General features: G+C 44.3%; 1 long non-coding RNA gene across 1 annotated transcript; it reads right to left on the bottom strand.

The window, feature by feature from the left end:
* Nucleotides 1-1,517: 1,517 nt before the first annotated feature.
* On the bottom strand, nt 1,518-24,436 carry LOC127687650 (uncharacterized). Its single transcript, XR_007978446.1, has 4 exons — nt 24,268-24,436; nt 10,140-10,237; nt 2,410-2,470; nt 1,518-2,074 (listed from the first exon to the last, which is right to left on the bottom strand). It is a non-coding gene; the product is annotated as an uncharacterized LOC127687650 (long non-coding RNA).
* Between the last annotated feature and the right edge of the window lie 441 nt (nt 24,437-24,877).

Genomic DNA, 24,877 nt, shown 5'->3' with positions numbered 1-24,877 from the left:
ATGGTTAGGGGTCACTACAACTTGAGGAACCATATTAAAGAGAACAGCTTTAGGAGGATTGAGAACGACTGTGCTTGCTTTTAACAGTTTAGCTGTCTCTTTAACCCTAACATTTATTTATTCATTATAGAAACAATTAGCGGTAATACTGGTCCTGTCTTTGTATTCTATTGGCATTTAGTGTAAGGTTCACGGCAACTGTGCCTATGTTGTATAAAACCTAGTAACATTCATTAGTCTAGAGCCAGGAGATGAACTTTCAGAAGGAAATGTCTCAGACGGTGTGTGGTAGCTTGTGTCTTGAGTATCAACACTCAGGAGGCAGAGGCAGGTAGATCTCTGGTAAGTCTGAGCTAGCCTGTCTTTAAAACTACAAAAAAGGAAACTTCTTCATTTGGGGGATAGGCTCACACATAGCCCAGGCTGGCCTGGAACTTTATATGTAGCTGAGGATAACCTTGAACTTGTGGTCCTCCCTCCTCTAATTCCCAAATGCAGAGATGGTGAACACGCAGCCCCACAACTCATTTATGAACCCTGGGGAGCTGGGGGGTCAAACCCAGTACTTTGTACATGCTGGCAAACACATCTACCAACTGAGCTAAACCCAGCCCCTAGGCAGAAACCTGAAAGAGCTGGAGAGATTTCCGTGCCTCCAAAGGATGGGTTCTTTCCCTTTTCACTAAGGAAAGGGAAGAATTAAGAAGTACCACGCAGACAAAAATGCCCTCTGAAGACAATATTATAGCATTTCTCAAAAGTATAAAGACTGCTGTGCAAAATACGTAAGAGCGTTCTTTTTCTTGAAGAAATGGAGGGGTTTTTGGTGGTGGTGGGGTGGTTCTCAGTTACTGAACAATGCCTTCCTGTGTCTATCATGCCCCGTCTCTAAATATTGGCACAGCTCACCTCCCAAGTGAGCAGATAGCTCCAGGAAGAGATGGGGAAATGTGTCCCTGTGTAATCCTTAGTAGAACCTTGTAAAGTATACAACCGAATGGCTTTTTACCTCATCAGAATTGTACATCACCATTATCTAACTGCAGAGTGCTCTCATCTCGCTTACCCACCCAAAGAAACTGTGTGCCCATTAGCAGTCCTTCTTCAATACCCATCAGGTCCAGAGGCGGCTGCCGCTGCCGCTCCATCTCTGTCTATGGATTTGGCTGCTCTGGGCATTTCATACAAGTGGAATCAATTCTATACACCCCTGCATAGATGCAGCAGCTGCAGCAGCAGCAGCAGCAGCACACTTGAGTTATTTCCAATGTTTGCCCATTATGAATAATGCAGCTAGGAACACTAGGTCTTGCATGCACATGTCCCTATAGTTGTGGAGTTGCTGGGTCATCAAGTAACAATCCTGTGATTAGCAGTTTGAGTTACACTGTCATTAGCTTTTAAGGGTCCTAGTTGCTAGCTCATGTGAACACACAAGTTTATTCTTCCTCTGTCTTCCTGTCTTCTCATCTTCTCTCCCCGCCCCTCCCTCCCCCCCCCCCCCCCCCCCCCCCCGCCTCCTTGAAAACATTTCTTTATATAGTCCCTAGCTGTCCTGGAACTTGCTATGTCGACCAGGACGTCCTTGAACTCATAGAGTTCCTCCAACCTTTACCTTCCCAGTGCTAGGATTAAAAGTATGAGATTAATCAACATAATTAATTTTGGGGCCATTATTTGTGACTTCATAAGCCTTTACAGAATTGTCTAGTTTTTCTTTTCCTTAGAGCCCAGGCTGACCTTGAACCTGTCTCACTGGGAAGAAGGCCTTGAGTTCCTTATCTCCTTCCTCCTCCCGAGTACTACACTCTTTACCTGCCTTTGTCACTTCTGCTTCAGACTTTCCTGACCCTCGGGCCCCTTTATTTTGATTCCACTTTCGTAGCCCACTAGACAATTCATACTCTGACTTCATTTGGCTGCAAGTCTCTATCCTCTCGCGCCAGTTAGCTCAAGCATAAGAATATTAAGAAAGACACATGATAAGGGATGGGAGTGTCCAAGAGGGCACAGGTCATAGCTCAGCAGGAAAGGGCTTGTCCAGAAGGTTCAGGGCTCTGTATAATCTCCAACACTGCAAACAGAACAGAGAACAGAAGCATCTTCTAAAAAGCCATGAAAGGAAATCCTAATGGGCTAGCTTCAGAAAAAAACTAGTATTGAAAGTTAGTTTTCAGGGGAGAGCCCCTCGAAGGTGCTTCTGCACAATCCATCAGTTAAAATACACACTGCTTCACCGGTTTCAAGAAGAAAATAGAGGTGGGCCACGCCCCTTCCTGCTTTGCTAGCTGATAAGGTCTCTCTCAGTTTTCATGACTCCTCTGTAGGATAGAATGGCTGTGCCCTCACCTTGTCACCAATAGAAGGGCTGACAGTTCCAGTACAGTCACCCCCTTAGTTCTCACTCACCTCAACGCCTCCATCTTCCCGTTCCTTCTTCCTTTTCTTGGTGGTGGTGGTGGGGAACAAACTATAAAACAAAGCAACAAACCTTAGCCAAACAAGCTAATGGGCCAAGGAGATGGCTCGGCAGGTAAAGGCTCTTGCTGCCAAACCTGCCAACCTGAATTTTGTCCACAGATCTACAACATGGAAGAAGAAAGGCGACTCCTGAAAACCTCCCTGTGACCTTTATACAAGCTACGGTATAACACCCATACACACCCACCCTCTTCCTACACACAATACACAATAAATAAATACTAAAAAGTGTACGCAGTATGACAGTACAAAACATTTGTGTTAAGAGCACAGAGGGCAAGATAACAGCAGAAATGTCTCTGCCCCAGTGTGCTTTTAGACCGACTCCCAGAGCAGAAGGACAGGCGGTCTGTGCACTGGCTGCCCTAGGATCAGGTCCCGCCTCCAGTTCTCTCAGCCATGAAATCGGATGGGATCACAGGATATGAAACACACCTGCTGGGTCTACTACTTCAGCAGGAGCCTACAGCAATAGCCGTGCCCACTAGACGCCATTACTGGAAGAGCCTGGGACACGAGGTGATGGTGGCTGATTTGCTTTGTTGTTCTGGTAGTATAGCCCAGGCTGGCCTCAGACTCTCTGTAGATGAAGAGGATAGTGAGCTCCACCAGCTTCCTGCTTCTGCTTTCCAAGAGCGAGGACCACAGGCCTGCGTTGCTCTGTGAGGCTTGTGTGTTTTTATCTTAATTAATATTTAAGTGAGAATGAATCACCACTTTTGTAACAATGCATTTCTGACTTAGGTTGTAGCCATTCTGCTAGGACGTCGCTTCTTGTAATCGATCCCAGTTTTCTGTACTGTGATCAAAGGCAAGGCGAGCCCTCTGTCCACACATTGCTCAACCACCACCTCCTTGTGATCGATCCAGGTTGGATTAAGCATCCACAGGAAAGGCCATTTGCCTGCTTGGCTACTGTGAACAGCAAAGGCTAGAAACAGGAACTAGCCCTTCAGAAGCCCAGTCTCTGTTCCCATCCAGGCCTTTCCATTCCTTTTTCATGCCACCCACCCTATTGCCTAAGATCCAAGGGGTCAGACTCATAGGCAAGGTTCCCAGGGCACAGCAAAGTCCACGATTCTCATGTCTACTTTCAACATGTCACAGCTGGAACAGGACAGGAAGTTCCACGAGCCAAAAGTCAAGCTTCAGGATGGGTGGAAGACTGGCCCGCAGTCCTGTCTTTCTGTAAGAACATAATCCAGAGATACAAGGCTATTTTTAGGGGGGGAAATGCAGGCTTTAGAATGTTAGGGTGGGAAGTGGCTTTTGAAATAAAAGTATACACTCTTATCATTAATAAAACAACTTTCCAGAACATTATATTAGGAGTGTATGTTTACATATTTTTTCCATTGAGCTTCAAGAAAATATCTGTGTGGAGGGCTGTCCTGATTTCTAAAGATCACAATTCATGCTTTGCCTTACATTTTTCTTTTCTTTTCTTTTCTTTTCTTTTCTTTTCTTTTCTTTTCTTTTCTTTTCTTTTCTGCTCTTTTCTTTTCTTTCTTTCTCTTTTGTTCCTTTGAGTTTAAAAAAAAATACTTCCCTGTGGCTAATGTCAAGTTTGCATTTCCCAGATTGTTTGGACACACTCCAAAAGAAATATCTCAGTCATATCTTTGAAGAAAAAGGCACTTAGTACATACGTCTAGAAGCTAAAATGCTGCCGGAGGCAAGGGATGGGAACTGTGACAGAGGACAGCGACAAGCTTCATGTTCTGTGAGTAAACTTCTGAGCAGACTTCTGGGCCTTAGCGTTTCATGAATATGAGATGGCCAAGCCAATTGTGAAAGACTCAGACCCAGAATAAATCAGAAAAAAAGGTTATTTTCGTGGGTTTTGCACTACCTAATTGGAAATGCATTGTTCCCAAGCCAGCTGCAACACAATTATTTGTTTGCTTTCTGGCTGCCTCCTGACCTGCACTGTGAGTTTGCTCCACAGCAGTCCAGTGCAGTGGGAAGACACAGAACTGAGAGGCTAGAGTCAGAGTCGGCACTCTGAAGGCAGCAAGCTCTGGAGTATCACAGGGGCTTTCTCAGTGTGGCTGCCTATCCCTATAGCAACATTCTTTGGACAGGCTGGCTTTTGGCCAACTGAGGAGTCGTGTGGATTTTGCAGTCACAGAGCACTTTGGGCTACTTACTATTTAGATTCTTAATATATTCCAAAGAAGCTGAGTTCTCATCCATAAGATGGGTATAAAAGGTGACCGGATAAGGGTTTGGGGTTTCAGTGACGTCAAAGTCACAGGTTTTGGAGTGGTACAACATGCTAAATTGGTGCATCTTTAATCCCGGCACTGGGAGACAGAGGCAGGCAGGCTTCATAGCAAGTTCTGGGCCAACCAGAGCTACATAGTGAGAGCCTGTCTTTAAAAAAAAAAAAAAAAAAAAAGAGGGAGGGAAGTTATGGACTCGGTTGAGTGTGGGATAGTTGGTGCATGCCTATAACCCTGCATTTGGGAAGCTGAAATTGGTGCATCCAAGATCATCTTGGGCTACACAGTGAGACCCTATCTCAAACTGAAACAAAACAACAAACAAAGCCAGGAAGTGTGTGGACTCAGGAAGGGGGCTGCTGGACTTGGAGTCTCAGTTCTCTTCCTTCTAGCCAAGCAATGTTGACAAGTCAGTTGCCTGCTCTCAGTTTCCCTATCTGTAATGATAGTGGTGAAATAGTCCTAACTTTGGTAGTGGTACTCTATCAGTTACATTTGCTCACGTAGATGGGGAATATGAGCTCAGATCAGACTACTGTGGAACAGGTTTGTTTTACCCTGCTGATCATATGCATGTATTGCTGCCAGAGTAAAAGGTTATCTATGTAAGATAAATGATATGTGTATTTGTTAGATAAGTAAAGTAGAAAATAAATTAGGGCTGGTGACCAATCCTAAAATTCTCTATCATCCTCAGATAAGAAAAGATCCAAATGCTAGGAATAGCATCAAATTGGGGTCTAATTAAATAAACCAGGGTGATTGGGGTATGAAGTACTACAGCCATTTTAAAATGAGACGTCTGGACTGGAGAGATGGCTTGGAGGTTAAGAGCAACTGCTACTCTTCCAGAGGATCCAGATGCAGTTTCCAGAACTCACATGGATGTTCACAAACATCTGTAACTTTAGTTCTAAGGAATCAGATGATCTATTCTAGCCTCATCACCAGGCATGCATGTAGTATCATATACATACATACATACATACATACATACATGCATGCAAGCAGACCATTCATACACATAAAGGCTTTAAAGGCTTTAAAGATATAAAACAAATATACATGTATATACACACACATATATTTATTCCTAAGTTATATTAAGAGGAAGCAAATTCCAGTATAGCATGTGTCTTAGTTAGGGTTTCTATTGCTATGAAGAGACACCATCCCCAAGACAAAAGGGGGTTTACTTTTAATTGGGGGCTTACTTACCCTTTTAGAGGCCTGGATCATTATCATCATGGAGGGGAGCATGCAGCCTGCAGGCAGGCATAGTGAAGGGCAGTAGCTGAGAGCTTTACATCTGGATCATCTAGTGTGAACCTTTGAAACCTCAAATCCCACTCTGAGTGACACACTTCCTCCAACAAGGCCACACCTCCTAAGCCTTCTAATCTTCTCTAGTTTTTTTTGTTTGTTTGTTTTGTTTTTTGGGTTTTTTTGTTTTTGGTTTTTTGGATTTTTTCTTTTTCCCGAGACAGGGTTTCTATGTATACCCCTGGCTGTCCTGGAGCTCACTCTGTAGACCAGGCTGGCCTCAAACTCAGAAATCTGCCTGCCTCTGCCTCCCAAGTGCTGGGATTACAGGTGTACACCACCACTTCCCGGCTCTTCCAATCCTCTCAAACAGTTCACCAACTGGGCAGAAATACTGTATGCAAATACATGAGCCTATGGGGGCCATTCTCTCTCTCTCTTTTTTTTTTAATTTATTTATTTTATGTATGTGAGTACACTGTTGCTGCCTTCAGACACACCAGAAGAGGGCATCAGATCCCATTACAGATGGTTGTGAGCTACCATGTGGTTGCTGGGAATTGAACTCAGGACCGCTGGAAGAGCAGTCGGTGCTCTTAACCACTGAGCCATCTCTCCAGCCCAGCCATTCTCAGTCACACCACCACACCATGTATGCATATTATTATGAGTACTACCATTTACTAACCATTTTCTGTGCATTGGGTAACACTTTAAGAGCTTTACATACATTAATACCTACTCTCCATATTAAGGAAGAATTCCTTTTTGTTGTTATAGAAATGGAGAAACCTGAGCTTCAAGGACTTAGTTCACTTGTCAGAAGTCACACACTAGTGGGCCGATGAGCTGGAACCTGTATTGGATCACTCTTGTTCCAGTATCCATTTATTAATTACTATGCAAAGCTAATCTCCTAGTGGGATGCTTGAATTATATACAAATACAGCTGTGTACATGGGCGGGGAATATGGTTCAGTTGGTAGAGAGCTCGCCTCCTGTGCACACAGCCCTGGGTTCTAGGTTGAGTCACAGTACCCATAGCAGTGCACATCTGGGGTCCCACCACCAGGAGGTAGGGGCAGGAGAGTCGGAAGTACTGTTGCTAGGTATCCAGTTCAAAACTAGCCTGGGATCCATAAGACAGCTCTCTCAAAAGCAAAACAACAAAACAAAACAAAACACCCAACAATGTATGTATACAGAAAAGAAAGAAAGAAAGGAAGGAAGGAGGGAGGGAAGGGGGAAGGAAGCTGCCTGAAAACTCATAGAAACAAAAGGGAGACTCACACTTTTTGACCTTTTGGTACTGAGCCTTGGCTTTTATCTGCTGAACCTAACTGCTCTCCAGCCTAAAACGTTCTTTTTTTGGGGGACATATACTCGTATATGGTTTGAATTATTTTATGACAGTACAAATATGAATTCACACCGCTGCCTTTGTAATAAAAATATCATTGTAAAGTAAATTAACTCATTTGCCTCAATGAGGGCTTACTTGCGAGACAGAATTATTTCATGCTTTACAAATATTAAATGACTTCATCATAAACAGCTCTGCTTTGCTGATGAGAAGGCAGAGATAAATTATCTCCTGGCTGTAAGATGTACAGGTTGTACTGAGTGTGGCTGCAAATGCTATGTGTGCCATGCATATATCATACACACACATGTGTGTGCACTGAGCCCCCAAAAGTTGCCACACATTTTCAAATACCAGATCAATCCATAAGAATACTCTGTACTGGGTGGTTAAAAACAGTCTTTGAAAGCATAGGGACACAGACACAACCTCAACATCTACTAATTACAGTGGTCTGGGGTTAGCTCAGTAACAATTTTCATTTGAGGACCCTTGATATAAAAATTGGAGGTACTATTGATTTCCATCTCACAAGGGTATAGTGAAGATAAAAAATATTAGTACAGACAGCATGCTTAGCACAGAACACAGTTTTTGTTTTTGGAGTCAGAATCTGTTATGTAGCTCTAGCTGTCTTGGAATTCACACAATGTAGACTAGGTTGGCCTCAAATTCACAGAGACCCATCTGCTTCTGCTTGCCCAGAGCCGGGACTGAAGGCATGCAGCACCACACTTAGCCAGAACCCATTTTATTAAAAGGAATAGAACAATATTAGTGTTTGCCTTTTGTGGGGGCTGGGTCGTATGTACCTCAGTGGTAGAGCCCTTGCTTGGTACATACAAGGTCCTGGACTTAGAAAAATTAGATCCATTTATTATAGAGGTGTACTCTTCCCAACCCAACCCCCTCTGGATGTGTGTGTGTGCATGTGTGTGTATACAGGTTGGAAGTAGCTGGAAGTAGAATCTTCCTCATTGGCTGTCCACCTTAGTTTTAATTATTTTTTTTTCTACCAGTGCTGGAGATTGAACCTGGGGCCTGCCTCATACATGCTAGGTGACATTCCACCACTGTGCAATGGTCCCAGGCCTTAAACTTAGTTTTTGAGAACCTGCCTCTGGGTAAACCTGGTTTAGCTAGACTGGCAAGCTCCATGCACCCTCCTGCCCTCTACCAGCTAGAGAGGAGGCATCCAGCTGTTTTGGTGGATTAAACTCAAATGCAGAGTCAGCACTTTATGCCAACCCAGCCACCTCTCCAGGTCCCTTCATAATTTCTATCAATGTTGGGGGTTGATTTTTTTTCTTTCATCTTGATTTAGACTTATAAGCTCATGTCTTTGGTCTAGTTAGTAGTTCTACTACTACAGTAGTTCTACTGTAAACAATTTGTCTGTCCTTGTATTTTTTTTTAATGCAATGATCATTTTAGGTATTTGCCTATGATCATTGGGGTGTTGTTAATCAAACAATGAATATCTATCTTTACAAACTACAGTTTGCTGCATCAGTTTACAAGCATCCGCTGCACTGGATGCTGTTTCCTATTAAGCAGGGAGAAATAGACTTCCTCCTGCTGAAACCCAGAGGTACATGGGTGTCCCCAGTCCAGGTACAGGGAGCAGAGGGACCCCCCCAAGACAGCTGGATCTTAAGAGCAGAGTTGATCCTAAAGCTCGCAGTTTGTCCTCCTGAACTTGATAATCAGAGAGGCGATGCTCAGCCCAGGGACACAAGGGGACAACCACCCCCACCCCACCCCCCAACGATGCTGAGCGCCCCGGAGTGAAGCTGCGAGCTTCTCCCCTGCAAAGTCCTGTGAAAGACAAGGACATTAAAGGAAGGGAGGAGATCTTTGATGCACATAAGGGAGTATTTTGGATGGAAAATTTGATGCAGAAGATGAATATAGCAAGATCTCCTATGAAGTTTTAAGAAAACATGACAAGCTATATTAATAACTATATATAAAAACCAATCGCCACGGTTAAGCTTTTGGAATATATTGAAGATGAGGGAACTTTCATTTTTCCCTTACTATCCCTTTTCGTCTACTGTTTCAGTTTTTACCCGATGTATATATTTTTATTTCTAAAAGCGTGGCTAAGAGTTATTGAGACCAAGACACGGAGAACCACTCCTGAGGTTTTTTTGTTTTTTGTTTTTTTTTTAATAGCTCTCTGGGAAGAAAAAGGTATAATAAATGCCATTTTTTTAAAAAAAAATACAAACAAGATAGCGTTAAAAAAGTTCTCCCTCTAGCTTTGGGAGTCCTAATGAACTATAATCACAGAGACGCCAGACTACTCAAAATTGGAAGAAACAGCTATAATCACAGGAAAAGAACTCTCTCCACAATTTGAAGGATCCCAGAAAAAGCAGCCGTAATGACAGCAGGGCTGACTTCAGGAAAAGCAGAAACAGGAGCAGCTGCGGTGGCGCCTACAGTGGGTGGGATGCGTGGCAACTCGAAGTGACACCGAAGTGACACCGGGGAGCATTGCCTGTCACCCAGGACCCGAGGACCCCTCCCCACCCCCCGGGGGAGGGGGAAGGGAGGAGAGAATACCTAAAGTGTAAAATCAACACCACCTAAATCTAGGAGAAAACACTGACGTGTCTGTGACTCATGACCCCGCTGGTCCTCTCGGCTAGAGTGACCTGGGAGACACATGGTCACGTCACGGTTGTGAAACTGAAGCATGGTGTTGGAGACACTGGAAGCATGATGGAGCAGTTTCCTCGCAGCCCCAGGTGGTCAAAAGGTCAGTGTGACTGAGCCTGTGAGGAGGGCAGGCCACTTACCATAGCCTTGGACATTGTATTTGCGGAAGCTCCGAGAACTCATTACAAAGCATGCATGTGGCCTAATTCCTTGTCCCACTCTGTCACCAGAACAGACCCTGTAAGAGAATTCCAAAGTACAGTGAAGTCATGTTGCAATCTTGCACATATCACAGGCTAGGTACTTTAGGACCCAAATTCCTTAAACAGCTCTGTTTTACTACAGACTTCACATTCCAGCCCATTCTTTGAAGTGCTCGCAGCTGCTCATGTGAGGCCTTTCTAACTGTTCTCAGCCGTGAAGTGCCCAAGAACAAAGATCTTTCTTAAACTTCCCTACTCACAAAACGAAAGCAGCCATTATATAAGGAAGCTCGGAGCTCCAAGGCTGAGTAGCCCCCGAAGGCGTCCTGCCCGAGGTCACTACTCGGGCAGACACAGAGAAAGTAGAGGGGGAAAACAATTTCTCAGGCAGGAAAATGAGTGTGAGGATTAGTCAGCAGTTAGATGGGCTCCTACGTCCATGAGGTTGTAACTTTATCTTGACAACATGGTCTTTCCTGGAAGAGACTTGAGCAGCGAATTTATCATTTTATAATTTGTGGCTTAAATTTGAGTCATACACCAAGCAGCTGTGTAGGTCTGAGACACTTTGGACTCCTTTTAAAGCCCAGGAGACACAAAGAGACCACTTCAAACTTGAGACCCCCAAACTCCTCGGGGTGGGGGTAACTGTGGACGCATCAAGGGCAGGGTTTCTGCATTGGTTTTCTTAGGAACTGTTTGGAACCTGGACCGCACGTCTTTGTGGCTTTGTTTGCTTTAGGTTTGGGGAGGGAGCAGACTGTGATAGTCGTTGGAGCCTGGAAGGGGGAGGGGCCGCTCCTATCTGGTGACAGCGGGTTTTCATATATTCCAGGGTCCCCCTGGGAAATGAGAAGTTGGAAGCGGAGAGGGGGGAAATGGGTGGAGAAATGGGAAGCCGAGGGAAGGGAGGAGTGCCAGAGATAACTGCTGACTTCACAGTTTTCCACCGGGGCCTGCCCTGCCTACCTCTGTTGACATCAAAGCTTTCCCAGCGCCTTTGCGTGCCTGCTCAGTGGCCCTGCCTGCTGCCACCCCGGGAAGAACTGGCGGCTAGCCCTGCAACAAAGCGGAGGACAAATTCTCTGCAACGAGTCTCTCATCAAAAACACCCGCCCCCTTCCAGTTCTGTGCAAGAGCCCTGCATCGCCAGGCCGGGGGTTCAATAGTCGTAGGCCTTGTACAAAGACAGTTTTTACAGGGAGGTCTCCAGGAACGTGGGCAGCTTCCCAAGGTGTCTCACGGGTTCTGGGCAGCGCTGTCTGTCTGTGGGCCGATGGGTGTGTCTTTTGCAATCCTGTTAGGGCGCCTGGATTTGGGAAGTCTTGGCTCCTTTCCTCAGAGAGACGCAGGGCATCGGATTATTGCTGGCAGCTGAGCCCCAGCGCCCTCTGCCATTCCATCTCCTTTCTCTGCTCCCCCGCTGGGATTTTCATCTCCTTCTCTAGTCTTCTGGGACTGGCTGGTCTCTCCCCAGGGAAGTAGCAAAGGAAATAAGTTGATCATGCCTGTCTACCCCTTCCTATAGCCCCACTCCCACCCCCACCCGCCCGCCACAAATCTACTTGTAGCTGGAAACCCGGGATCAAAAGGAGTCACAGAATCCTTACTGGGGGATAGCATCACCACTGGGCCCACATTTTGAAACCAAGAGGACAGGTTTGAAACATAGAAGATGCTTCACAGACAATGTGGGGCTGGCTCTCCTCATCGGTGTGAATCTGAAGTTAAACCCAGGATGGGTGCAGGATCCTAGGAAAGTGGTTGGAAGTGTCTCTCACTTGAGCTCAACAGGAGACAGAGTGCACGCTCAGCTTACAGGTCCCTTTCTCAACAGCCAACAATTAAAAAGGGGCAGGGGAGGTTCTGTAATGGGCTGGGTTAGCATTTAAAGGCTACCAACATTTTCTGTCTTTTGAGCTCACTGTGAGCTCCCACGGCCCTTGAGAAAGTTCCTAGAAGGATAGAGGTCGGACTCTTCTTAAAAATGGCCACACCGAGGACTGACTGTTATCTGCTGTGGCCAAATGCAAACTTGGACTGTAGGGCATTTTGGAAAATAACGTAATACTAGAAATGGCACATTTCAGAGAAGAAACTGGTGTGTGTGGTGCTGCAAACTCTACCTGTAACGGCAGGGATGTTAAAAACAGAAAATGAGGGCTGGAGAGACGGCTCAGTGGTTAAGAGCATCGACTGCTCTTCCAGAGGTCCTGAGTTCAATTCCCAGCCACCACATGGTGGCTCACAACCATCTGTAATGGGATCAGATGCCCTCTTCTGGTGTGTCTGAAGGCAGCAACAGTGTACTCACATACATAAAAATAAATAAATAAATCTAAAAATAAGAAGAAAAAAAACCAGAAGAAAATGAGAACTTATAAATGCTGGTTATGGGATGGTGAGATGGTGAGATGGGTAAAGACTTTTGCCACCAAGCTGAGGGCCTGGGTTGACTCCCTAGAACCCATGGATGAGGACTAACTCCAACAAGTTGTCTTCTGACCTCCACACATGCACACATACAAGTAAATGTAATAAAAATTAAAGTTCTCACTACCTAATCCCTTAAACAAGAATTAGTACCTGAGTTGGCCACAGTGACACACGTTTTCACTTCCAGGAAAGAAGTGAACACAGAGTCTCAGTCTCAGGACATAGAGTTAAGCAGATCTCTGAGTTCGAGGCTAGCCTGGTCTACAGAGTGAGTTCCAAGACAGCCAGGGCTACACAGAGAAACCCTATCTTGAGACCCCACCCCCCACCCCAGGAGTCTCAGTTTGTAACAAATGAGGACCCAGAGCCAGTTAGGCACAGCACCGGAAGCCTGGCACCCAGGAGGGAGAGGCAGGATGAGGTGCTTGACCCAGCTTGGGGTGTGTAGCAAGATACCGTGTCCATATTTAAAAAGGAAGGAAAAGAAAAAGAAAAAGAAAAAGAAAAAGAAAAGCAAACTCTAAGTGAGAATGTTCTGCTAAGCCAAACTTACTAGAAGTGATGCATTACCCTCCAGTGGTCAGGGTAGTGAAACTGTGCCTGGCGTTCTAGACGCAGATGGTCTCTTCCCAGTCTGTCAACACCTTTGAAACAGATTCAAATGCTTTTTTGGAGAGCAATCTTGATTCAGCTTGCAGGCGTTCTTGGGGGGGGGGGGGGGCGCGGGGAGGTTCCAAGAAGAAATGGACTGGCATGCTGCTGGGCTGGACCCAAATCAGCTCTGCCTGCTTGGGAGTGTGGTTGGCTCCTGCTGCGTGTCTGAGGCAGAGGGCTTCAGGCTCTCCCTCCTCAGTCAGCACCTGTAAATCCCGCAGCGCTGGCTCTGTTCACAGGCTTTAATCGGCAGCTTTCCATAGCTGAGACAATCCTTTTCATAAGGAGATAGTAAGGCTATAATAAGTTTCTCTCCCCAGATTCTCTCTCTCTGGCTTTTGTCACACCCTTGTGTTTTATTTACTACATCTCTCAAATGACCTGGGTGCTCAGGGACACAAGGGAAACTTGGTCCCAGCCTCTATGATCTTTAAAGGCTGTGGACAATCACAATCATGTTCTAACTGTTGTGATTATAAAAAGATAAAGCGGTATAAGAATATGTTCTACGGGGGTGTGGTAAGGTGTGGGGGAAGGGGGTGTCTTAGCGGGCCCATGCTGAGGCGTCCCTTCCCCCCAAGGGACCAGATACGTGGTATAGTATAGAACAGAGTTTATTTAGGGCATAGGGAGGGGAGTTAAGAGAGTAGTAAAGGCAGAGAAAGGCAGAGAGAAGGAGAGAGTAGAGAAGAAGAGGCCAGCCATGAACACGTGGAGGGAAGGGGGGTCTGGAATGGGGAGAGAGGGGGAGCAAGAGGGCAAGAGGGAAGCAAGTTTAAGAGAGGGAGGGAGCAAGCAGCCATGGTTTCTCCGTATAGCCGTTGGCTGTTTCAGTCACTAGACCACTCTGGTCTCATACTCAGAGATCCACCTGTCTCTGCCTCCTGGGTGCTGAAATTAAAGACATGTGCTACTACCACCCAGCTTCTATGTTAGAGATACTTTTAAAGAGGTGATAGACACCTTACAGCCTTCTGTCCCCTTCACCTCAACCTAACAGAGTCAAAGACCTGATGTTTGAGTTCTTGGCTGTTCTGGCTCATATCCCAGTTGTGGTCAAGTTTTCCAACCACTCCGTCTTTTCTAGATTTTTATAGAATTGCCAGGAGGGCAAAGGCACAACAAATGCTTGGAATGATCTGCTGAACCGTGACCGACTTGTAGATGGTCAGAGTCAGAGGTATTGGCTGCAAGCAACAAAAGCCAACCTGACTTAAGCAATTTGTTGAGACACTATAGAACAGCTCACACTTACAGGAGGGTTAGAACTGACCCAGAAAACATGGGATCGTGGGTCTGAGGGTGGAGCTCAGCTGGAACATCACTTGCCTACCATGAGTAAAGCCCCCGGTTCAACCCCTAGTGTTACATAAACTGGCCCTGGTGCTGCATGCTTGTAATCCCAGCACTCTGGAAGTGGAAGAAGGAGGAGCAGTAACACAAGGTCGCATTGGAGACGTGGTTTAGTGGGTAGAATGCTTGTCTAGCAAGCATAAGGCTCTGGGTTCAAACCTCAGCATGGAATAAACTGCGCGTGGTGATTTATGCCTATAATCCCAGCACTTGGGAGATGGAGGCAGGGGAACCTTCTCAGAGTATCCTTAGCTACACAGAGTTCAAAACTAGCCTGAGGTACATGAGACCCTGTAAAAATAAAAAATTGACAGCAATAGTAACAGCAGCAGCAGCAGCAGTAGCAGCAACAGCAGCAACAACAACAACAACAACAACATCTGCAAGCAAGCACAGGAACCAGAAATGGAGGATCCCAGCCGAGGCCCTACAGTACAGTCACAGAATAGAGAGGTGTGGGGGTGGGGCATGCGCACTATGGAAGTTGGGGAGCAATTATGTGCGAATCAGTTCTCTCCGTCCACTGTGTGGATCCTGGGGATAGAACTCAGGCCGTCAGGCTTGGCAGCCAATGCTGAGCCGTCTCACCTGCTCCTCACTACACAGTTTCCCACCTGTTCAGTTGGTAGACTTCCAGTCTGATTCCATGACGTGGCTGGGATTCTCTCAGGTTACTAAGCTTCATAAAGCAGCAGATACTCTAATGAGGGCTTGAAGGGCGTTCAGAGCCAAGAAGCCAACACACTCCTCATAAATCCCCTTCCCCTAATTCCACGAAAGCAAAGGGTCTGTGTCAGTGAGGCTGGCTTGCCAGAGGACGGAAAATGAGTCCATCACACATATTCTGGTCCTGAGCCTAGTTCTTGCTGACCCAGAGGCAACCTTGCTAGGCAACAAGGGCATGGTGATTTCCTTCTCCTTTCTCCTACAAGAACCCCCCTCCCAGACCCAATGAAGCAAGGACAGGGAACGGAACCTGGGAGGCTCGGATGCCCTGGCCTGCTCAGGAGCCAGGCCTGCCTGCTGTAGCCATCCTCTCCACACCAGGAGGAAAGTATCAAAGCTGCTGCAATCCGTATAGCAATCAAACAACAACAACAAAAGCCAGAGCCTGTGTTAGAGGCTTCTCCCTTGGCCTTGGTCTCTCACCTCAGACCTGGTGTTAAGACTTTTTCTTTTCTTTTCTTTTCTTTTCTTTTCTTTTCTTTTCTTTTCTTTTCTTTTCTTTTCTTTTCTTTTCTTCTCTTCTCTTCTCTTTTCTTTTCTTTCCTTTTCTTTCTTTCTTTTTTTTTTTTTTTTTTTTGGTTTTATGGATTTGTTTTGTTTTGTTTTGTTCTCTGTATAGCCCTGGCTGTCCTGGAACTCACTCTGTAGACCAGGATGGCCTCGAACTCAGAAATTCTCCTGCCTTTGCCTCCCAGTGTGCTGGGATTACAGGCATGCACCACCACCACCTGGCGTGTTAAGACTTTTGATAATTATAGACCTCAGTATGTATTAGAAAGGACAAAGGAACTTGCCATCACTGGACACTCAACACTAGGGACTAAGGTGGGGACAGATGGACAGAAGAGGGACTTATTCCTTAATCAGCCCCAGAGCCCCAGGCCACAGTTTCCTCAATGATATTGTCTAGAAGGGATTAAAACAACAACAGTCTGTGGGCTGGAGAGATGGCTCAGCGGTTAAGAGCACTGACTGTTCTTCCAGTAGGTCCCGAGTCCAATTCCCAGCACCCACATGGTGGCTTACAGCCATCTGTAATGGAATCCGATGACCTCTTCTGGTGTGTCTGAAGAAAGTGACAGTGTGTTCACATACACAAAATAAATAAAAATCTTGTTAAAAATGTTTATATAAATAAATAATCCCAACAATCTGCGACTTCTTTTGTTTGTTTGGGTCTCCTGTCTGTGAAAAGTTGTTTTTTTTTTTTTTTTAAAGGCCCCAAATAAAACTAAAAACGGAAAATCTTATTTGAGTCATCTAATTATTTGTTTCTTGGTTTTTGGAAGCCAGACTAACTGAAAGTGTAGCGCTCATTAAAGGATGCTCCACAGGACCAGGCGGTCCTCTAGTCAGTCTCAAGATCCTTCCCTGGGGTGGCCCTGGTGACACACTCTTTCCCTTTATCCCTTTCCTGGGGATGTGGCTGGGGAGGTGACCTCCAGGCGGAGTGGTAATTCTGTCTGGTGCCTAGGGAGAAAAGGGCAGGCCAGCGAGGACAATGGTCTGTTTCCATTTCTTTCCTCTCTCTTCTCCATAAACAGAACCTGACTCTACTCTAGCCCACCCTTTCCTCAGCCCAAGAGAGGCACACCAAGACTTTCCTTAAACGCTGGGCAGTTAGCAGGCTGACAAGATGCCCCCGTGCGTAGACCACCTGAGCTGAGTCCCATCTCTGAACCCCTCATGGTGGAAGGAGAGAGCTGGCACCCACAACTTGTCCTCTGATCTCCACATGCACATGTGCACAGGCATGTAAAGTAAATAAACAAAAATGTAACTTTTTTAAAAAAAAGCTCTGGAGCAATTAAAATGTGAATAAATCTTTAAAAAAAAAAACAGCATCCTGTACAGAGCCATATTGGGGCAGTCTTGCACTTGGTCAGAGTTTGACTTTGGTCAAGGTTAACTTCTCCCAGTTAGCCAGGATTCTGCTCCACTTAGGGTGGAGCGCACGTAGTAAAGGTTAAGTTCATTGTTCTTCCTGGTATAGGGATTCCTGAATTAAACAGGTGACCCACCCAGCTGCCGGAGCAGTCAAGACGAAGACCTCCAAGAGAAGCTAGACAACTTCCACCGGAACTCAGCCTGGAGTCTGGGGGGAGGGTTTGCCCAAACTGTTAAAAGGTCCGGCGCCATTAAAGTTTACGGCTTTGATCAGTGAACATTGACTTAGCCGTACTTTTCGCCGCTCTTCCCTATGACCCCAAAATTCTCTCAACAGGTAACCTGGTTTACATGTAGCTGCTGGCGGCTACATAGTGGCGCCTGAACGTGGGGCGACCTGGCACGAGAGAATTTCTTGAGGTAGCCCTATCCAGCGAAGCTTCGTGGAAAAGGTGAAAATTAATGGTGTCCGCACGGTAAGCAACATAGAGGGCAAAACTAGCGCTAGTGAATTCGTGTCTATGGTTGTGAGTGCAGGAATGGATACAGTTTTTCAAGCATACTGCGTGGACCCAGCGCAGGACTGCTTGGGTTGATAAGATAGGGAAATATGGGGAAGGAATTTGGTAGGCATTTGCCCAAAGCTCGTAAGAGCTGATTTCGGCGAAAAGAAAGGGGTTTTTAAAAATAGGCATATGTCCATAGCTTCTAAGAGCTGTTTAAAGAGGAAAATGGATGCAATTGCTTAACAAGCATGCTTAACTTTCTGTGTATCTTTCCGTGTTTGTCCCGGTGCACCGACTGTCTATGTGTATGTTTATGTCCTCTCTGTGTCTTTGTGTGAATGACTGTTTCATGTTAAAAAGAAAAAATTGGTAAAGATTACATCTGCTGGTAACCTCTTGAGCTAGCCACAGTTTGTGTGGGGATTGATTCAAAGCCACGCCGCGACAGCGCAGCTCACTCAAGAGGCAAGCGTGGCTGGGGAAAAAGCCGCTCTTAAAAGCCCAGAAACCTCGAGATTTGGGAAGACTTTGGTTTGGCTTGTGAAATTCATGTAGTCGCCTTTTACTTGTTTCTAATTGGTTTTAATGATATAAGGCTTTACATTTCTTGACTAAAGAGTTATAAATTAATTGGTTATTATGTAAAAGGTATAGTGTTATTAAGAAAAGGTTAGTTTAAAACTGGTGATTCAGTGTTAGAGCTATCTTAACTAACTACACGTGGCCTAACGCCACTCATGCCTTGTTCTTGTTTATAATTGGATTTAAAGGTATATTTTGCATGTCTTGACTATAGAGTATTGGCTTAAGTCACTGCACATGATTTAAAAGGTATAATGTTATTAACAAAAGTTAGGTTAAGGCTGGTAGTTTAGGGTAGTCGCCATTTTGAACACGTGGCATGATGGTTAAGGCTGGTAGTTTAGGGTAGTCGCCATTTTGAACACGTGGCATGATGGTTAAGGCTTTTAGTTTAGGGTAGTCGCCATTTTGAAGAACACCACGTGGCATGACGCAATCCAGGAAATACAGGCCTTTGGGACGCTCCTAAATTGGCATGGTGTTTCATGTGAATCTTGGCCTGGAGATTAGACTTAATGAAGATTAAGATCTAAAATATTGTCTCTTTAATAAGTTACACTGTTATACACTTGAACATAAGAACTGGCATACAAACCTTGTGCTGTAAATATGTGTTTGCCATTAATTTTAAAGAAAATAGATTGTTTAAAATTGAGATTTGCTTCCAAAATTACAATTGTGCTCTAATATTGCAACAAAACATTGAGTTACAATAAAAATCAGTGTGTCATTGGCTACAGTTTTCAGTTTGCAGGCTCGTAATTGTTAACATTTTGTAATTAAGATAATTTTGAGAGTGATACAGCTATGGGTTTTAGGGGCCCATTGCCACTTTTCCACAAGTTTATAGGCTACAATGGTAGGAGCAAAATTTAACCCTCCAAAATTAAAAAGGAGATCTCAGTGAAAATGTATTTGATATCAAGCAGGTTCCTTTGACCGTGGAATTACAGGTTTCTTTTGTTTAATCCTTAAATTGTCCTTGTAGGTTTGGGTCTGGTCTTAGATAAAAGGCTCAGATTAGAAGATATTTACATTTGAGGAATCTCATACAATGTCCTTGCCAAGGACTCAAGGTGGATCCTAGGGCAGATAAAAAAATTTACATTTGAGTTAATGCAAAGCTTAGAGCTGCCTCAGGGGAAGCTAGTGAGGAAGTTTTGAGAAATTGTTTCTGCCTTACAGGCCCCACCTAGGGAGTGTTTGGCTTTAAAAAAAAAAAAAAAAAAAAAAAAAAGGTTTTTGACTTATCCAGGTGTGGGTTAAAATGCAGTTCAAATCTATGAAAGGTCAAGGAGGCTATAAAAGCATTAACATTTGGCCTGTCTACTCCCTACAAAATTATTGTAAATTTAAAGGGTTGGTTTTTTACTTTACATTCTGATAATTATAAAAACATTTGCTTCTAATTTTAAAGAAACAACAAAGCAATTTCATTAGAAAGTTTTTGCCTCAAGGAATGGCTAACAGCCTTATGTCCTGTGAGAAAAAAAATGTTTGTCTCTCTTTCAATACTAGAAGTTAAGATCTTAAAATTTTCAGTGTATAATGTTCATAGAATGTTTGTTACAGGCCCTTGCTCCTATAGACTTTTAGAATTTTTAGGTAAATGGCTTTCAAAGGTTGTTAGGATATATTAATTGGCTTTATCTTATATTTACCTCATTTTAAGCTTGCCACAGAAGGTCTTAAACCTCTGTTTTCAAGGTAGGAAACATTTGTTCCTTGCTTCAAGCAACAATCAAATTTATTATTAATGGTTGGTCTATTACATGGTAAGCATTTTTAGGCAAAATTAATAATTGTTATCCAAAAGATAATTTGTACTATCAGATCACATGTTTATTCCTTTAAGTTTCTCCCTGCTTCAACACAGTTACCTGAATTGGGTGCTATAGCAGCTATTTTTAAGATGTTAAAGGTCAAGCTTTTAATAATAGTAGATATACATAGCTCATGGTTTATAATTGCTTAAGATTGGTCCATTTTTAATACTGCTAATTCTTAATTTCTACAGTTTATACAAATGTGATTCAAATTTCTAAGAACAAAGGATATGTTCTCTAAATGACTGTCCTTTAGGTATTTGAAATAATTTTATATTTTGTGCACATCAAATTATAAAGATTTGTTCTTGATGTCCTCAATTTCTACCTCTACCACGTAATGGTGTTAATCCTAGAGGACTTAGTTATTACAGATAAATGATATTCATATTTCTAATTTAGAAGATTAAAAAATATGTACATGTGACTAATGATTCATTTTTAGGCTGTCTAGTTGCAACTGCTCTAACAGAAAAAGCAACTATATTTTATATAATTACATAGTTATTGCCTATGTTATGGTTTATACTTTGTGTTCCAACTTAAATTAATAAAACAATATCTTCTTGGAAGAAAGAAGAGAGGGGAAATTGTGTCCCTGTGCATATAATTTAAATTATGCTTACATGTTTTTAAGAAAAAAAAAAAAAATTTTTAAAATTTGGATGCCAAGAAACTCCTTGCTAAATGTATATGACATCTTGTAATTAGACATATTGATGTCTAGGTGAAATGAAGGAATTCACTTACTAACATATGCCATGATCCTGATTTAATATTGGGGGAGAAGGCATGTCCTCTGTTTTTTCCACAGAATGCTGCAGAAGATATGCTGACTGTGTGCTTGCTGAATGCCCAGACCATGGTAACATAAGAGCTATATTGGGTATATGTTCTTGACTTACCTCAATTGTTAAATGTCCCAGGTTAGATAAATTGCCTAGCTTCAAGCTTTTAGACTTTGTGGGACAAAACATGGAGACTGTTATGCTAGCTTAGGAAAAATTAATTAGAAGAGTTAAAATGACTCTTCTCCTTATTGTGCTCAGCTGACTCAACCATAGACTGGTCTAGAAATAATTCCAATATTGAAGATTCCAATTTTGAGGATGGCTAACAATCTTCAGCCAGCTGTGTTAATTTAACATATAGTCTCCACTTTTCCTGAGAAGTAACAGCTTAATTCTTGATTCACAAGGCTACCTCTCCCACCTCAGAGGCCAAGCTTTGGATCCTTAAAGTTGTTAATTTACAACTGAATTGGATACTTCTGGGACAAGTTAATCCTATTCCACCTTTAACTCTTGACCTTGTCTGTTAAGCAGACTGGCTGTCTCCACCCAGGCTCACCTGGATGGAGAGATTACATGTCTGTTAAAGACACTTGCAGACCCCCCTGGCTTCAAAACTTACACAAGTGGATCTCCAAAGAGGGAGCCACATAGAACTCAGATCTATGTGTGTTTGTTTTTGAACAAACATGGGTACCAGCGAGACGTGCGAGGCAAAGCACTGCATGGGGAGGTGAATTTCTGCTTCTGAGTCCCCAGGAAGTACACCTAATTGCATAGGGGTTAACGTCGAGAGGCTGTCCTTAAAATAATAAGGGAGCCTATTACCCCTCCTCTGAAAAAGACGTTATACAATATTTAAGAGGAATTACGGTCAATGCTTCCCCTCCTGGTTAAGGCCCGCCTTCTTATGAAGGATATTTATCCACTTGTTTTCTACCTCCTCGTGTTCAAATTAATAAAAAAAGGGAGGACATGTACAGAGCCATATTGGGGCAGTCTTGCACTTGGTCAGAGTTTGACTTTGGTCAAGGTTAACTTCTCCCAGTTAGCCAGGATTCTGCTCCACTTAGGGTGGAGCGCACGTAGTAAAGGTTAAGTTCATTGTTCTTCCTGGTATAGGGATTCCTGAATTAAACAGGTGACCCACCCAGCTGCCGGAGCAGTCAAGACGAAGACCTCCAAGAGAAGCTAGACAACTTCCACCGGAACTCAGCCTGGAGTCTGGGGGGAGGGTTTGCCCAAACTGTTAAAAGGTCCGGCGCCATTAAAGTTTACGGCTTTGATCAGTGAACATTGACTTAGCCGTACTTTTCGCCGCTCTTCCCTATGACCCCAAAATTCTCTCAACAGGTAACCTGGTTTACATGTAGCTGCTGGCGGCTACACTCTAGCCCACCCTTTCCTCAGCCCAAGAGAGGCACACCAAGACTTTCCTTAAACGCTGGGCAGTTAGCAGGCTGACAAGATGCCCCCGTGCGTAGACCACCTGAGCTGAGTCCCATCTCTGAACCCCTCATGGTGGAAGGAGAGAGCTGGCACCCACAACTTGTCCTCTGATCTCCACATGCACATGTGCACAGGCATGTAAAGTAAATAAACAAAAATGTAACTTTTTTAAAAAAAAGCTCTGGAGCAATTAAAATGTGAATAAATCTTTAAAAAAAAAAACAGCATCCTTAGAAATTGATACAGTTAGCCGGGAGGTGGCAGAACATACTATTAATCCCAGCACTCCGGAGGCAGAGTCAGATGTACCTCTGAATCTACGGACCAGCCTGGTCTACAAAGCATGTGCCAAGGCTACATAGGAAAACTTTGCCTTGAGAAACCACAAAAAAGGACACTGACACATTTATAATATGTTAGCTTAGCTCACTTTAGAAATGCCTTAAATCAAACCAAACCAAACTAAAACTCCAAAACTTAGACTGTTGCAAAAGGCCTGTGATCAATATGGAAGGTAGAGGAGGGAGGGTCAGGAGTTCAAGGCCTACCTTGTCAACATCGTAGGTTGGAGGCCGGCTTTAGATGCAAGAGACCAAGTGACAGCAAAGGAACAAAAATACCCCAGCAAGTCAAAGCTCACGGCTGTCGGTCTGAGTCTCTTAGAGGCAGACAGATACAACCAGGAAAAAGCAAACCCCACCTTTAATTTTACATTTATTTTATTACAGCGTGTGCCTTTACAGCAGTGCCACAGGTTGTATAGGGAGTCCACGGGCTTGGTGACGCCATCATGTGACTGCTGAACTCAGAAGATCAGGCCTGATAGTCAAAACCTCTCAGGCCTTTGTGCCCACCCCAACCACCTTTCTGTGTTGTTTAAAACTCCCCTGAAAACAATCTGCTCTTATTCAGTCCTCACTTTGAGGAGCTGACAAATTTCATTCAGAACTGAACCAGAAGGCAAAGATTCCATTTCCTCAGGAGCCCCTCTTGCTTCCTCTCTTCAGACAGCAAGGATGATATAACCATGGGTGTTTCCTTTTTTTTTTTTTAATTTAACTGACAAGAAGCCCAGACTTCAGTTTAGAGTCCATTCATAAATTATCTCTGTCTTCCTTTGTGTGATTCCTCCTCCTGCCTTTCATCTTTCATTGTTTTACCCTTGCATATTTCATCTGATCTGCTGCACCAGGAATTTGTTGTTTTAGAAACAGGCAGTAGGGCTGTCATCACGATCACTCAGTGGGTAGAGGCGCTTGCTTCTTGCTTTGAAAACCTGAGGACCAGAGTTCACTCTCTATACCGTGCTCCCAGGTAGAAGGAGAACGCTGGCTGTATGAAGTTGTTTTCTAGTCTCCTCACACAGGTCTTGGCACGCACGCATGCATGCATGCACACACACACACACACACACAGAGACACATACTAATAATATATTTTAAAAAACTAGGATCCCCTTTGAGCAGCTGAGTGAGAACGTTGTTCCTTCCTCAGGTGGTGTAGTGGGTAGGAGGACCGATCTGGGGGCATTTCGCTCTTTTTTCTTTTCTTTTCTCTTTTTATTTTTTGGGTTTCTCTGTGTCGCCTTGGCTGTCCTGGAACTTGCTCTGCAGACCACATTGCCCTTCACGGACGCTGCCCCCTCTATGGTAACGTGCTTAGCATCTTGTTCCCCCCTCCATCAAATACCAGTCTCAACCCCGCCATCAGTCATCATCGGGATAATCTCAAATGCCTACGTGTTTTTCCTAAGGCCCTAGGGGGTATGGGTGGGTGAGTGGCCCCATTGATGGCTTCTGCCTTTCCATCAACTACCCGAGAGCCCCCTCTCCAGTATACCCCGTCCCACACTCACCTGGTTTACAACTGGAACCTTCAGATTGTTACAGTTTTAATGTATCCCCTCAAAGTTAACGCCTGGGAAGTTTAATCCCCGGCACAACAGTGTTGAGAAACAAACTTCACCTTTAAGAGATGGTTGCTTTATGCGAATGATGTCAGTGTAGAGACAGCTTCCTTTCTTGGGAGTTTCTTACTAAAAAAAGAATGAGTTCTTGATCTCTCTCCCTCATCCCTTCCGCCCTCCCCCCTCATCCTCTTCATTCTGCCCTGTCATAACAGAGCAGGAAGGCCCTGATCAGATGCCCAGCCTCATAACCCTGAGACAGACGAAGTTTTGTTTTGAGACAGGGCTTCAGATAGCCTAGGCTAGTCTCAAATTCAATGCAGCCAAGGATGCCGTTGGACTCTCGATCCTCCAGCCTCTACCTCCACGTGACCTTAGATATCCCTCGATAGGCTTGCCTTGACAGCACCACGCCTAGTTGATGCCTGCTATCCTCATTCTTGGGCTGTAAGTTTGTAGGGTACAGAGATTGAACCCAGAACCTTGTGCATGCCCCCCATGCCTCCTGCAAACTGAGTTATGGGCTCAGCTCAGTAAATACTTCTCATTAGATGGGCCA

Source organism: Apodemus sylvaticus, chromosome 6, assembly GCF_947179515.1.
Source record: "Apodemus sylvaticus chromosome 6, mApoSyl1.1, whole genome shotgun sequence".
Lineage (NCBI taxonomy): Eukaryota > Metazoa > Chordata > Mammalia > Rodentia > Muridae > Apodemus > Apodemus sylvaticus.
The sequence above is the reverse complement of the archived record's forward strand: the minus strand, read 5'-3'. Positions and strand labels throughout refer to the sequence as shown.